This window comes from Cyprinodon tularosa, unplaced genomic scaffold, assembly GCF_016077235.1.
Source record: "Cyprinodon tularosa strain WSP-4 unplaced genomic scaffold, ASM1607723v1 ctg250, whole genome shotgun sequence".
NCBI lineage: Eukaryota > Metazoa > Chordata > Actinopteri > Cyprinodontiformes > Cyprinodontidae > Cyprinodon > Cyprinodon tularosa.
In genome coordinates, this window is record NW_024038929.1 from 575401 (window position 1) to 589502 (window position 14102).

The following is a 14102-nucleotide window of genomic DNA, read 5'->3' on the forward strand; positions in this document are numbered from 1 at the left end:
GGAATTCTACCAATGAGCTTCTACACCATCTATGTTTGTCAAAGAACACTACTGCCACCTACTGGTTTGTGACGTCACGGTGCGGTATCGGCTGTTGATCAAGTCCCAGTGCTGTATCTGGTGTTTGTCACAACGCGCTATTATCCGAGTCATCTTGAAAACATTCTTCTTCCAAATGTTGGCTACATATTACGGGTTTTTTCTCTGGCCAGAAGTTCGATGGCAAATCCTCCCTCTTCAAGTTGGCGATCCAACGACCAACCCGTCCGTGGAGGATCAGGAATCTCGAAAGGTGCAATAGCTTTTTTTCACTTTTACCCGATGTATTCCAGCATCCAGCTGCCATGCACGTGGGCATTGTCAGTTTCACTATAGCTCTGGTGAATTTCAATGGTGAAGTCCTCTGGAAATCTTCAATAATTGTTGTTGATTGCAGATGTGTCTAGTAGTTCCCATTGATTTAGCTTGTAAAGCGGGGAGAATGGCGCTAGGCTTACCGCACCGTGACGTCACTGCTGGAAGATGGCAGGAGGGAGGGGTTACTATATATGGGCAAAAATGGCCGCTCCCAGACTCAGTGATTGCAACAAAAATTATTGTTTTTATTCTTTTACTGATTAAATCTAAATTCATTAAATCACCGCAAACTTTTTAGTTTTAGGTATAAATAATGATCCATTGATTATTCATTGGTGACCGGACTTTTCCTGTAATGAGTCCTGTGACCCAAACCACTGCTTTACAGCAATCTTTACAGATACGGAAGCTAACTAGACTTTGTTTTTAGCCAACCAAACAGATCTGAGCCCCACCTGATCATTTATCAGAAACTCTTGGACTTCTCAATCTTCTGGTCCAAACTGGTCTGTTAGCAGATTTAAAAACGCTGTGTTGATTTAATTTTACAACTGTTCAGTGTTGTTAGTCGCTTTCAGGGCGCTAAACCTGGAAGTTACAGGTCTAGCACCCCTAGTGGCTTAAAGTTACGCATCGTTTTAAAAGCTTAAAGGAGTTGAATTTGCACAATACACTGGGAAAAAAATCTGAATCTAGATAAGTAAAATTTCCTTAAATTAAGTGCATTTGTTCTTGAATTTAGGAGGTAAGTCAAACTTTGCAAATGGAACAAGACAATTTATATTTAAGATAAGAAAGAAACAAATGCATTGTCTTATTTCCAGTGCATATTATGTAATTATCTTATTTTAAGAGTAAAAATGCTCATTCCTTTGGCAGATAATCTTATTTACTCACTCAAATTAAGGGTAAATAGACTTAATTTAAGATATTTGTACTTATTTCTAGATTGTTTTTGCAGTTTATAGTCCGTTTGTAGAGTTAAAACTTCCTCTTGTTATTTCAGAAAGATTTTTCCAGCTCTCTTGTTTTAGATGGACCGAAAGGACTGATTACAAATAATTTAATTTTAGTTTAGAACATAACCAGACCACCTAAAGTTAGAGGATGAAATCCATTTAATGAGATCCAAAAGGATTAACTGTTGCCTTCATCTTGGAAGATGTTAAGTTTTTCCTCCCCAGCAATGTCGAAAAAAAAAAAACAAAAAAAAAAACAACAACGACCAGAGAAACAATGTGTGTGTGTGTGAAGCTTGGTAATTTAAATGTGCTTCTTTCTCTGAAGCGCTCAGGCAGAGGAAGTGTAATAAATCCTTGACAACTTACAATCCTAATTCATTACCTGTGTTTAATGATCAAAAATACCCCTTAATTTAGGTGGAATAGGGTCAGCTTTTAGATGATCGTTATCTCAGAGGAGTTTTGCATATTTATTAATAGAATGACATTGATTACAGCTGCCACAGCTTCTCCTCTTCAGCGAGCATTGCAGGCCCGTGGAGTCTTGCGACACCTGTCTGTACGGCGCCGCAGCTCCTCCGACATCATGTCTGATGACACTCCAACAGGTTCTGCACACAGACGGGTGTCAAGGTGTGCGTATGAAGTATGGCAAAATGAAAGCTAGCAGACATGTTGAATGTGTTGACATATAAAAACGGGATGACAGGGCAACAGCGGCCCTCCTGTAGAATTTACAGCTTGTGTGTTTGCAGACATATTTCTTGAAGTGCAAAAAAAAAAAAAGAAAAGAAAAGAAGAAGAACAAGTGCTTGTTTGAGGAGGAGACAAAAAGGCAAAGGGGCATGTGGAGGAGAAAGCCCCCTCTGCAGCGTTTCATTGCTGCTGATAATATATAAACGCATGCACACATGGATGCTGCTCGTAAATGAATAAACACATACATCAATTTCAAAATCCAACACATTTGAATTTCAAATGCTGCTGCACCCCCCCACCCCACCCCCCTTCTTCTTTACGATATGTCTCATTTCTCTTGTGGAGATATAAAATAAAATAAAAAAAGAGGGCTGAGAGGGAAAAATTAGAGAGGTGGAAGAACAAATGCTGTATGGAATTTGAGATTATGTGTTTGGTTTGCGTGCTTCCGTCCTGTTTAAATCAAAGGCGGGGGGGCCGGGTAGCCGTGGGCTCCTTGTTGGTGACACTTTCAGTGTTTCTAGATTTCTCTCCTCCCCTTTTCAGCGACTGTCCTGAATTGAGAAGCGGGGTGGAACGGGTTGTGGGTGAATTAAATAGTCACTCTCCCTACCATTTCTCCCTCTCTCTCTCTTGCACTTTCTCTTTTTTTTTTTTTTTCCAGTGGCGTTTAAAATCAATTCATTCAGTGGACTGCTGACACAGCCCGGCCCAGAGAGCCCAGGATTTATGGCTCCCTCTAATGGGCATGCTCTGAACCAAAGCCCCGCCGTCAGCACAATCCTGCCAGCCACCCGTCCGCCTCGCTCCCTCACTCCATCTACCTTTTAAAGACGCAGGCATCCTTTCTCCTCCCCCCCTTTTTTCCCCTCATCACCCCTGTGCTGGCAGCAGAGGGGCCCAGAAAACATTATCAGGACTGAACAATGTGAAGCTGTAGTCTTCACCAGAGCACCATTAAAAACTAAATGTTGTGATTTGCATTTTTGTCTCCAACTCTTTTGTGTTGAATGGCTTCTTTTTGTGCTGCGGACATTGATTTCTCTAATCTTATTCAAACGTATCAATTGGAGCAGTGAGGAGGGATGTAATGTTTTTTTTTGTTCTTTCTTACATATTTGGGAACAAATGAATAGGGGGAAAAAAGCTAATTAGGAACATGTTTTTAGAGGTGTGAAATGGCATTTGGTGTTCCTGGATGAAACAAGTTCACATCAAATAAATCTATCATGTTTACGTTCGTTTCTTCAGTTGAGCACAGTGTGTTCGAACGTCATCTCTCTACTGTATTTGTAAAACTAATCAAAGTGAACAGATTGTGCTGCATTCCTGTTTTGTAACCTGGCTTACAAGATTTGTGTTGTAATTTGCAGGTTTGCCCCTAGGTGTCACTCTGGACAGTATTTGTCTTCAAACTCACATAAAAGCAAATTTAATTAAATTTACTTCTTTTCATTTTAGCTTTTGAATATTATTCGTTTTTTATTTCAACAATTGTTTTCCATATAATATATATACAATAGTAGCCATTCAAAATGTCCCCACTTGCCTTGATGGACCCTTGGCTGGTCCCCTACAATTCCTTCTTAAACATCAATGTTTGCCCTAAATTATTCTTTCCGTCAGGATTTGTGGACATTAAGATCTAAAGAGAAGCGTCATCTATTGGTCTCTAGATCTATATATATATATACATATATGAGCATATATATATACATATATACACACATATATACACATATATACATACATATATATTTACATATATACATATACATACATATATATATACATATATATATACATATACATACATATATATATACATATATATATACATATACATACATATATATATACATATATATATATACATATACATACATATATATATACATATATATATATACATATACATACATACATATATATACATATATATATATACATATACATACATACATATATATACATATACATACATATATATATATATACATATACATACATATATATATACATATACATACATGCATATATACATATATATACATATATATATATATACATATATATATATATACATATATATACATATATATATACATATATATATATATATATATATATATATATATATATATATATATATATATATATATATATATATATATAAATAAATATTACATAAATGTACGTGTTTTTTTCTGAAAATCCCTCAAGGTTCAAGAGTTTTTCTTTGCTAGTTTTTCTAGATGAAACATGGACATAGAAGTTTCAGTTCACATCGTAAAACACTCAAAGAAACAGGCTAAACTGTAGGCTGTAAAAATGATGAATTATTGCAGACTATATGTCAACTGTCGCTCAAATTTAGAAGACTTACAGAAAGCCTGAAGCACAATCGGCTTCTTCTACTTTCACTGAAATTGTTTTCCTTTGGTAACATTTTGTCAGTATCAATGTTTTCATTAATGTATACAAGAACCGCAACAAAAACAAACAATTTAGCCCACATGTATATCTTATCTAATCTATTACAATTGTTGTTGTTTAATAACAACATTAGCCTATGCATACAGCAATATAACTATTATTTCTATAGTAATGCTTCTATAGGCTAAGGCTGCTGGAGGACAAAGGGACCAATTCCATATTTTTTCTGCATTTTACTGATATTTTTCAAACATATAGTATTTTTTATTTTATCCCTTTACTTAATTTTCTCTCTGCTTTTTCTCATCATAGTAGCTTTATCTGATTTGTTTCCATTTGGCTGTGTGCTTTTGAAAGGAACGAACACTTCTGACTCCCACTAACCAGAGATGGTTGTTTTATAGCCGTTTACATTTGTTAAGGTTGAACTTTGCAAATCTTATCCATGTTAGAAACAGAGATGTTCCTTCGGCTGGGTTCAAAAAGTGACTTGATTCAGATTCTCACGATCAAGAATAGATTCTTTTAAATAGATCCATATTTAAAAGTATAACAAATTTGCTGTTACCTGAATTACATAACGATGTAGTTATGCAACATATTAATACCGGTAATACAGAAGATGATGTCGGCTTAAAGGAATAGTACACCCAAAACATGATTAGCCTTCATTTTCTACTCACCCCCATGCTGAACAACACTCTGGAGTACTTTTTTGATATCTCAAATGCATCTGGAGATCTGGGAGGCTTCTTGCTGTCTGCTGACATTCAAATAATGGAGGTCTATGGCGCCCGAGGCAGAAAGGTCCATAAAAGTCCACAAAAAACGTGTCAATATTCCTCCATACTGCTCGTCCAATGTATTCCAAGTGTCCTGAGTGGGTAGCATCCAGAATTTACTCGAAACGAAGTCATTTAGAATGTTTTTAGAGCATAAACAGTAGTGTATAGGATTTCCTGAAAGCGCGTTTACGAGTCTACGGAAACCGCGGCAGACCAAACCAGATGAAAGTGCGCATTCAGCTCGGCAAAGAACTCATGCTCTTCCTCAACACTGAAGTCCTCAGACATTTTTCTTTCGTTGTTTCTTTTTTTGCACAGGTAAACAGCACATTTCTTCTTCTACGCTTGCATTATCGGCAGAGCAGACGCTGAATGCGCACTTTCATCTGGTTTGGTCTGCCGGCTTCCGTAGCGTCGTGAACGCGCTTTTAGGAAATCCTATACACTACTGTTTATGCTCTAAAAACATTCTAAATGACTTCGTTTCGAGTAAATTATGGACGCTACCCACTCAGGACACTTGGAATACATTGGACGAGCAGTATGGAGGAATATTGACACGTTTTTTGTGGACTTTTATGGACCTTTCTGCCTCGGGCGCCATAGACCTCCATTATTTGAATGTCAGCAGACAGCAAGAAGCCTCCCAGATCTCCAGATGCATTTGAGATATCAAAAAAGTACTCCAGAGTGTTGTTCAGCATGGGGGTGAGTAGAAAATGAAGGCTAATCATGTTTTGGGTGTACTATTCCTTTAAAGGAACCTGGACATTCTTTGACTATATTAATCGATCAATTCTGAAAGCAAAAATTCATAATAAAAAAAAAAATAGATTTTTTCCTTAAGATGCCCTTAATGTCCATTAGTGGAAAAAGAGGCTAATTGTAAAAAACACTAATCAAATCTGTATGGGTTTCAATTTCTATTCATGGATTAATAACCGAGGGTAGTGTCACTGGAATGAAACAATTTGCGGCACAAAAAGGGGAAAAAAAACGCCGCCCATGAACACAGAAAAAAAAAAAAAAAAAAAAAAAAAATATATATATATATATATATATATATATATATATATATATAAAAAGGGATCATGGGCAGAATTGTAATGACATGAAGTCTCTCCTGCACACCACTTGATTTGAGGGAGTTAGCTCGCCTCTCTGTTTGACTGAGCGTGTTTCCAGATTGTATTTATATCTGCTACAGTCTCTGTGAACACAAAGTATGCTACGCTACACTTGACCCTGTTATATCCTCAGGCAAACTGGCAATTTGCAGACAAATACAGACCTTTACTTCAGCCCCAGAGCCTCCGACTTCCATCCTTCTCCATATTCCAGCTGTGCTCTACAGCCTGTCAAGGCGGCAGGGCCCCCGAATTAGCCTCCCATTACAGCAAAGCTCCCGCTCCCCCTAAAGTTAACCATTACTGACCATTTGGCACGGCTTCATTATAAAGCCATGCATGTAAAATCAAGTCATGGTCCCTGGCCGTCACATTCAATTTCAAAATACAACCCCAACCCCTCTTCCCCCCCCTCACCGCTTTGCCTCTGAATCTCCATCTTTCTCTCTTACTTAAGTTCCAGCTTCTCCTTGTTTCATAAAATATGATCTGATTAGTAATAGATTACACACCTTGTTAGCAGAGCGTTTCATATTTGATACGGCAGTGCTTTAAGACGGGCAGCCTCCTTCATGATTCAAAGCGATTGTGGCCTTGTTCTCCGGCCTATTTGTTTAATAAGCTCTGCTACATCAGCGGGCCTTTTAAGTGAACACACTCCCCTGCAGCAAAGGCAAAAGATCAATACTCATACCTGTAAAAAAAAAAGCAAATGTTGAAAAAGCAACCAAGGAGTCACGGCCAAGGATTTCCTACGGAATAAGAGGCGAGGTAATCAGGAGCAGTTTGGGTGTTTGAAAGCAAATCCACAAACAGGAAGCAGCTTTTATGTGCTGACCTGTAGGGAGAGCTACAGGTCCGCAGTGAAATATTCAGCGCCGATTAGTCTGGCACGGAGCTTTTTGAGTGTTCCGATCCGTATGCAAATGGGATATAATAAACAGAAGGAAGAAAAGGCAGAGTGTTGGAGGGTAAATGAATTCATTATGTTTCTCACCTCATCTGCTCGCTGATAGAAGACGTCTCGTGTAATTGCCGACAGAGGGGCAAATCTTCCACTGTACTCCGGGGGAGCCGAGATGTGGGAATAATACTGAAACGTATCACCCTAAAATGTGCATAACACTCCTTCAAATCTCTTCAAAGTCTGCGTAAGGGGGCCGAGGTGGTGCGTGTCGGAGGAAACTAATCATCTTTTAGTGTGTCCATGTTGGATGTGGAAATCCTAACAGTTTTCATTACATCATGAGGTTATATAAAACATTTTTTTAGCTGTTATTTATTGCAAATTAGCCCCATTTTGCTTTTTGCTGAGGAAACTGAAGAAGCAGCAGAACTTGAGCAGAGAGTTTAAACCGCCGCTCCACTAAACTCCGGAATGAAAACACTTTTTCCTTCATTTGGTTGTTTATCCTTCTGTTTGCTCCGACCCGCCCGCCTACACCCGCCGCAGTCTCGATGGGCGTCGACCGGGGAGACATAACACCCACCACCTATACATGGAGGTCACGGGAGGTCCATCATTATCAAGCCACAGCGGTGATCAAAGCAATAATATAGAACTATAACCGAGCAATTAGACTAATGGAAAACGTCCCCATTTCTCCTGGCGTGCTGCAGCGAGACACGCCGCTCGCACCCCTGGGCCCCCCCGCCCCCGGAGACGGCACTGGAGACGTGAAGTGGAGAGGAAGTAATGGCGGAGGCCCATTGATCCTCGTTGCCACCTGCTCTATGGCTCCGCCGAGGATGGGCGGGGAGGCAGAGGGCTCCATCTGGGGAGAGATCACGCCGACACCCCGGCTCTCAGGCATATGGATAAGAGGCTTTTTCTAGTCTTGCACTACTTAACCGGCACACATTAGCACAATATGGCCGGATGGGGGAGAGTAAGGCGCGCGTACATGCAGACTTTATCACGCCGAGAGTGCTTCCACGCCGAAAGGGCGTGAAGTCGTTAAATCAGAGTCTGGCAGTGATTGGCTTCCTTAAAGGAGGCCAGGTGAGAAAGAGGGGCAGCTTGAACACCAAGAAGAGTCAAAAGCATCAAGATATCAATCTTTCAACCCCAAAAAAAACCTCCTCATGGCACGAAGGAGGCTGTGTGAATCACAATCAGAATTACTTTAATAATCCCAGAGGGAAATTACTTTTGTTACACGCTCCAGTTACAGTTTTATATATATATATATATATATACACACATCCAACTACACAATATAATAAAGATAAAAAATAAGAATAAAAAGAGATAAAATATATACACATATAGCTCTTCTGTATATATATATATGTACGTAAATCTATCTACAATCCAAGTAAGTGATAAATCCAAGTAAAGTGATACGTGGCGAGCAAAAAATAGTGCATAAATGTCATTTACGGGGGGAATCACACTCCAAACAAACTGTTTTGATTATGATTAAGATGCAAACAACATAAAAAAGTATGTTACTGTTCAAACTTAATAGCCTCTAAATGGATTAATACATAAATACCTTTATTTATAAGATAGATGCAGAGAAAAAATGTTTACTGGCCATTTTTTTGAAACATTGCTTCAGCTGTTGAATACAGAAAAGTTCACTGCATTCCTCAGACATCACGACCAAACTTCTTAACTTTAGCTTCACATCAACACGGCATTGATCTGTACTTTTTCAGCTTCATTCCGATGCTACTTTTATGCCATATTCCCTTAAAGGAAAGAAAACACACTTTCTCTTTTAAAATTTCCAAACAGGCCCAACTTATTCAGTCTTTTTTCTTTTCCTTTATCATGAACTCTCAAATTTAACATGCTAACTGAAGCCTGCAGAGTCAGAGATTGAATTTTTAGGTTATTAGTGAAATCTTTTAGCTTTAAGCTAAATATTTTCTACTGTTTTTATCCCTATTGAATAATTTTTGCTGTGTAGAAAGATGACAAAGAAAATCAGATCTTATAAAGTCCCTTAAATATCATGGAAGTGCATGGAGCTGGTCAAACCACACCACAGGTAAATAAGGTAACCATGTAAAAATAAACGAAAAAACCTAAATAAGAAAAAAGATCTTTAAAATAACACTTTGTTACGAGTTAAAAGGTAAAAGCAGAAAACTGCTCAGAATAAATATGAAAATAAAAGCTTTTTTTAACATAAAAAGATGCAAAACAATCTTTTCCTACTGGTTTCTTTTCTTGCATAAAAAAACATGGAGGCAGAATTTGTTGAAAACCAGTTTAGCCCAATTTTTTTTTTCTTCTTATTTTTTTTTTTTTTTTTTCATTGTGTGCGATACCTGTACACTTGCACCTTAATCCTATTTGTTAAAGCTCATCTAATCTAATCTAATCTAATCTAATCTAATCTAATCTAATCTAATCTAAGAAAGTCTTGCATTCGAACAGTACTGTCTATAGGAACACAGAAGAACACAAAAACCTTCATGTAGGACGACCTGCATCCATAACTACGAGGGAGCATTAGGGCCCGGCTAGAGATTTTTTTTCCTTCTATTTCAAGAATAAAATCGTAACACAACAAGAATAAAGTCATAATATTACGAGAAAAAAGTCACAACGAGAATATTCATAAATTTACACGAATAAACTTGAAATATTAAGAGAATAAACTCCTAAAATTAGGAGAAACAAGTTGTATTTTAGGACGACTCGCACTTCATTCACTAAAATGAGGAACATCAAACATAATATGAAGTTATACTTTGGTTCTGGTTTGAAAAATAATAATTTTTTTCTGAAATGGGTTGTTGTATGATGACTTCATTCTCTTAATGTTACAATTTTATTCTCGTAATGTTACGACTTTATTCTCAAAATAAAAAAATTTAAAAAAAATCTCTTACCTTGCCCTAATACTCCTTCGTACACAACTGTGCTGCCTGCCTGAGAAAACTAAAAGTGTATTCTGTCAATTTGTCCAAGTTTTCTTAGAAAATAAACAAAAAAAACTATCAAAATAACTTTCAAGCAGAACAAAGGAAATTTCCCTACACTCTACGTATCGATTGTTTAGCAGAAACTTGAGTTTCTCAACTTTTAGTACAACATTTAAAATGAAATTTAGCTGTATAAATGACTATCTCACCCCTATACGGAAATAAAATTGGTAAAATAAAAAGTAAAATCTCTGATGTTGGCTCAGTTTTTCTATCCAGGAGTCTCTGTCAGTTCTGTCTGCTTCCACTACAGCAATCTGTAGTTGGAGTGTCGATGTTTTAAGCAACCAGAGGTCCATCCTCCATTCAAATGAACCCAATCACCTTTTTTTTTGTTACCTAGGATGGCTTCGTTCACTGCTCTTTCAAATTATCTGTCCTCTCTGTCCAAAATCTGAACATTTTGGTCATCAAAGGTGTGTTTTTTTGATTTGTGAGGTGCAAGTGTGCTGGCTCTCCTGTGATGCGTTTGTGTGATTGTTGTTTGGTTTTTCTGATGTAAGCTACAGCTAAATGGTGGCATTGTTTGTAATTTGCTTTAAACTGAAGAAAAATCTGAAAAAAACAAAACAAAATGAAGTTAACATTTTAAGTTCAAGTCTAAATATGTCAAAAAAAAACTGAAGTTCATAAATTGCAAACAGCTGAAGCACCTATGGAAAGCTGAACATTGCACAAATTCCAGACATTAAACAGTGGCACTATTAATGTGAGTAAACGGGAAGATTTTAATGTTATTTGGAATGCATACATAAAAATAAAATAGTTTTTATCCTAAATAAAACATTATTTTTCATGCAAATTATGAAGCACGTGTTTCTCCTTAATGTGCAAAAGTCTAAAAGTTACTTTACAATAAAAAAATCATTCTTGCTAGCAGAAAGTCACCCATAATGAGGGTTATACAAGGTAATACAAAAAAGACGGAAGACTTTAAAGCACTACTACGGAAGAGGATTATGGCCACTGAAAAAAAAGATGTTAACTGATTTTTTTTTTTTTTTTTTTTTATTTCAGTATAGTATGGGAAAAAAGTCAGAATTCTGACTTTAATCTCAGAATTCTGACTTTTTTCTCAGAATTCAGACTTTTTTTACTGTCAGAATTCAGTCAGAATTTTGAGATTAAAGTTAGAATTCTGAGATTAAAGTCAGAATTCTGAGAAAAAAGTCAGAATTCTGAGATTAAAGTCAGAATTCTGACTTTTTTCCCATGTTAAACTGAAATAAAATTAAAAAATCAGTTAACTTTTTTTTTTTTCAGTGGCCCTAATCCTCTTCCGTACACTACTATATATAGAAAAAAACAAAAATTAACAAAATATGAATGCTGCTGATTTTTCACACAGCTTTGTCTTTCTGTGATGAAGAACTACAGCGTCTCTCTTGTGTCTTTGTTCACCTAATAGTAAATAAAATTTAAATTTGAGAAGAATCTAAATATGTTTTCATTCTGTCCTGATGTCTCAAAGCCTGGAATTGGAGTAGAAAGCATTTTCTTTTGCATGGCTTTCATAAAGATGTGTAAATAGTGTCTTAAATGCTGCATCTACACATAGAGATCAGTATGTAGTGTTACAGACGCCATTAGAGTTGATTTTAACTGAATCATTTTTGCTTTCAGCCTCTTTAAATGGAGGAGGGATAAAAGCAAAGCTGTGCAGGGATCACATGTGAAACCCCATGCCATGCACCAGATGTAGCGCTGGTGCCGGAGCAGCTATATGTTTCAGCACTTTAGACACTTTCTGTTTACTTTCCTCTGATGTCTGAGACTATATCATCCATATAAAATTCATGTTTCTCCAGAAGGACTTGCTACTTTTCCACATATCGCTTTGATTTGTTATGCAGAAATGTTTTACAAATCCACCCAGCAAAAGTGCAACATTATAAGTTTGATTGAATAGTATCTGCATTTTTTTATATGTAATTTATAAATAATTCTACCTTCTTTTATGACTGAAGCACAAATAACGCATGTCTGTTGCAATGCACATCTTCCCAGTGACTGATCTGTACGCCTGGTTCTCTCCTGGTGGCAAACATTTTCTACTGCTTTCCAAATTTCGTGCGCATGAAGTAGTATTTTGTGGCCACGCAATAAGTTTAACGTGCGCACGAAATACTTATTAATAATATTAATATCATTCCTGGACAACTGGGTAAGCAAATCGACCGTGCCTTCTCTAAGGTCTAAAGCGCGCTCGATTTGCTTACCCAGTTGTCCAGGAATGATATTAATATTATTAATAAGTATTTCGTGCGCACGTTAAACTTATTGCGTGGCCACAAAATACTACTTCATGCGCACGAAATACTACTTCGTGGCCACAATTAAACATTTTTTTTTGACCATGTCATCAGAGGGGCTCCGTACAAATCCTATCCGTTACTGAGTAAAAAAAAAAAAAACGTTGGAAAACCGAAAGGAAGACAAAAAATCGGGCCTGGAAGCACTACAGTGAGTGACGTGATCAGCATGTAGAGCTAGGCTACCAGGAGATCTAGGCTACCAGGAGATCTAGGCTACCAGGGGATCTAGGCTACCAGGGGATCTAGGCTACCAGGAGAAATAGGGTACCAGGAGAAATAGGCTACCAGGAGATCTAGGCTACCAGGAGAAATAGGCTACCAGGAGATCTAGGCTACCAGATCTAGGCTACCAGGGGATCTAGGCTACCAGGAGAAATAGGGTACCAGGAGAAATAGGCTACCAGGAGATCTAGGCTACCAGGAGAAATAGGCTACCAGGAGATCTAGGCTACCAGGAGATCTAGGCTACCAAGAGAAATAGGCTACCAGGAGATCTAGGCTACCAGGAGAAATAGGCTACCAGGAGATCTAGGCTACCAGGAGAAATAGGCTACCAGGAGATCTAGGCTACCAAGAGAAATAGGCTACCAGGAGATCTAGGCTACCAGGAGAAATAGGCTACCAGGAGATCTAGGCTACCAGGAGAAATAGGCTACCAGGAGATCTAGGCTACCAGGAGAAATAGGCTACCAGGAGATCTAGGCTACCAAGAGAAATAGGCTACCAGGAGATCTAGGCTACCAGGAGAAATAGGCTACCAGGAGATCTAGGCTACCAGGAGAAATAGGCTACCAGGAGATCTAGGCTACCAAGAGAAATAGGCTACCAGGAGATCTAGGCTACCAGGAGAAATAGGCTACCAGGAGATCTAGGCTACCAGGAGATCTAGGCTACCAGGAGAAATAGGCTACCAGGAGATTGGGAACAAGATGGAGGTGGATCAGGAGAGCGATGACGGTTCAAAGAACGTTTCACTAGAAATGACACGAATTCTGCTGCCCAAAAACGACGAAAATCCTCGGCCACATTTGAAAGACTGCTTTTCATTTAAATTCAAGAGGGCCAACAGTATCATCATGCAATGCCAGATGTGTCTGCCAAAGGTGACTGAACTGGCAGCATTCAATAACTCCACATCAAATCAGCGGAAGCATGTTTTGGTAAGTACTTATTGCATTGGTACTTCAAACAAAGTTTTCATGACTAATAGCCAATTAGCAAAACAACCTGTTTCGTGGCATTGCTAATTTTGTCTAGCACAGGGGTCGGCAACCCGCGGCTCCGGAGCCGCATGCGGCTCTTTCATCCTTATACTGCGGCTCTGAGTGGCTTGGGAAAATAAATTGCTAAAAAAAAAACTAAGTATTTCATTTACCGCAACACTATCTTTTTAAATGTAACTAAGTAACTTTTACTTAAAATACATTTTAAATTAGCTACTTATTACTTTTACTTGAGTCATTTTTCTGATGGGTAATT

At 37.9% G+C, this 14102-nt stretch overlaps 1 protein-coding gene across 7 annotated transcripts in view; it reads right to left on the reverse strand.

Annotated features, from left to right (window-relative positions):
• Nucleotides 1-14102, reverse strand: part of rbfox3a (RNA binding fox-1 homolog 3a) — a 389771-nt gene that overhangs the window by 374971 nt on the left and 698 nt on the right. The window lies entirely within an intron of this gene.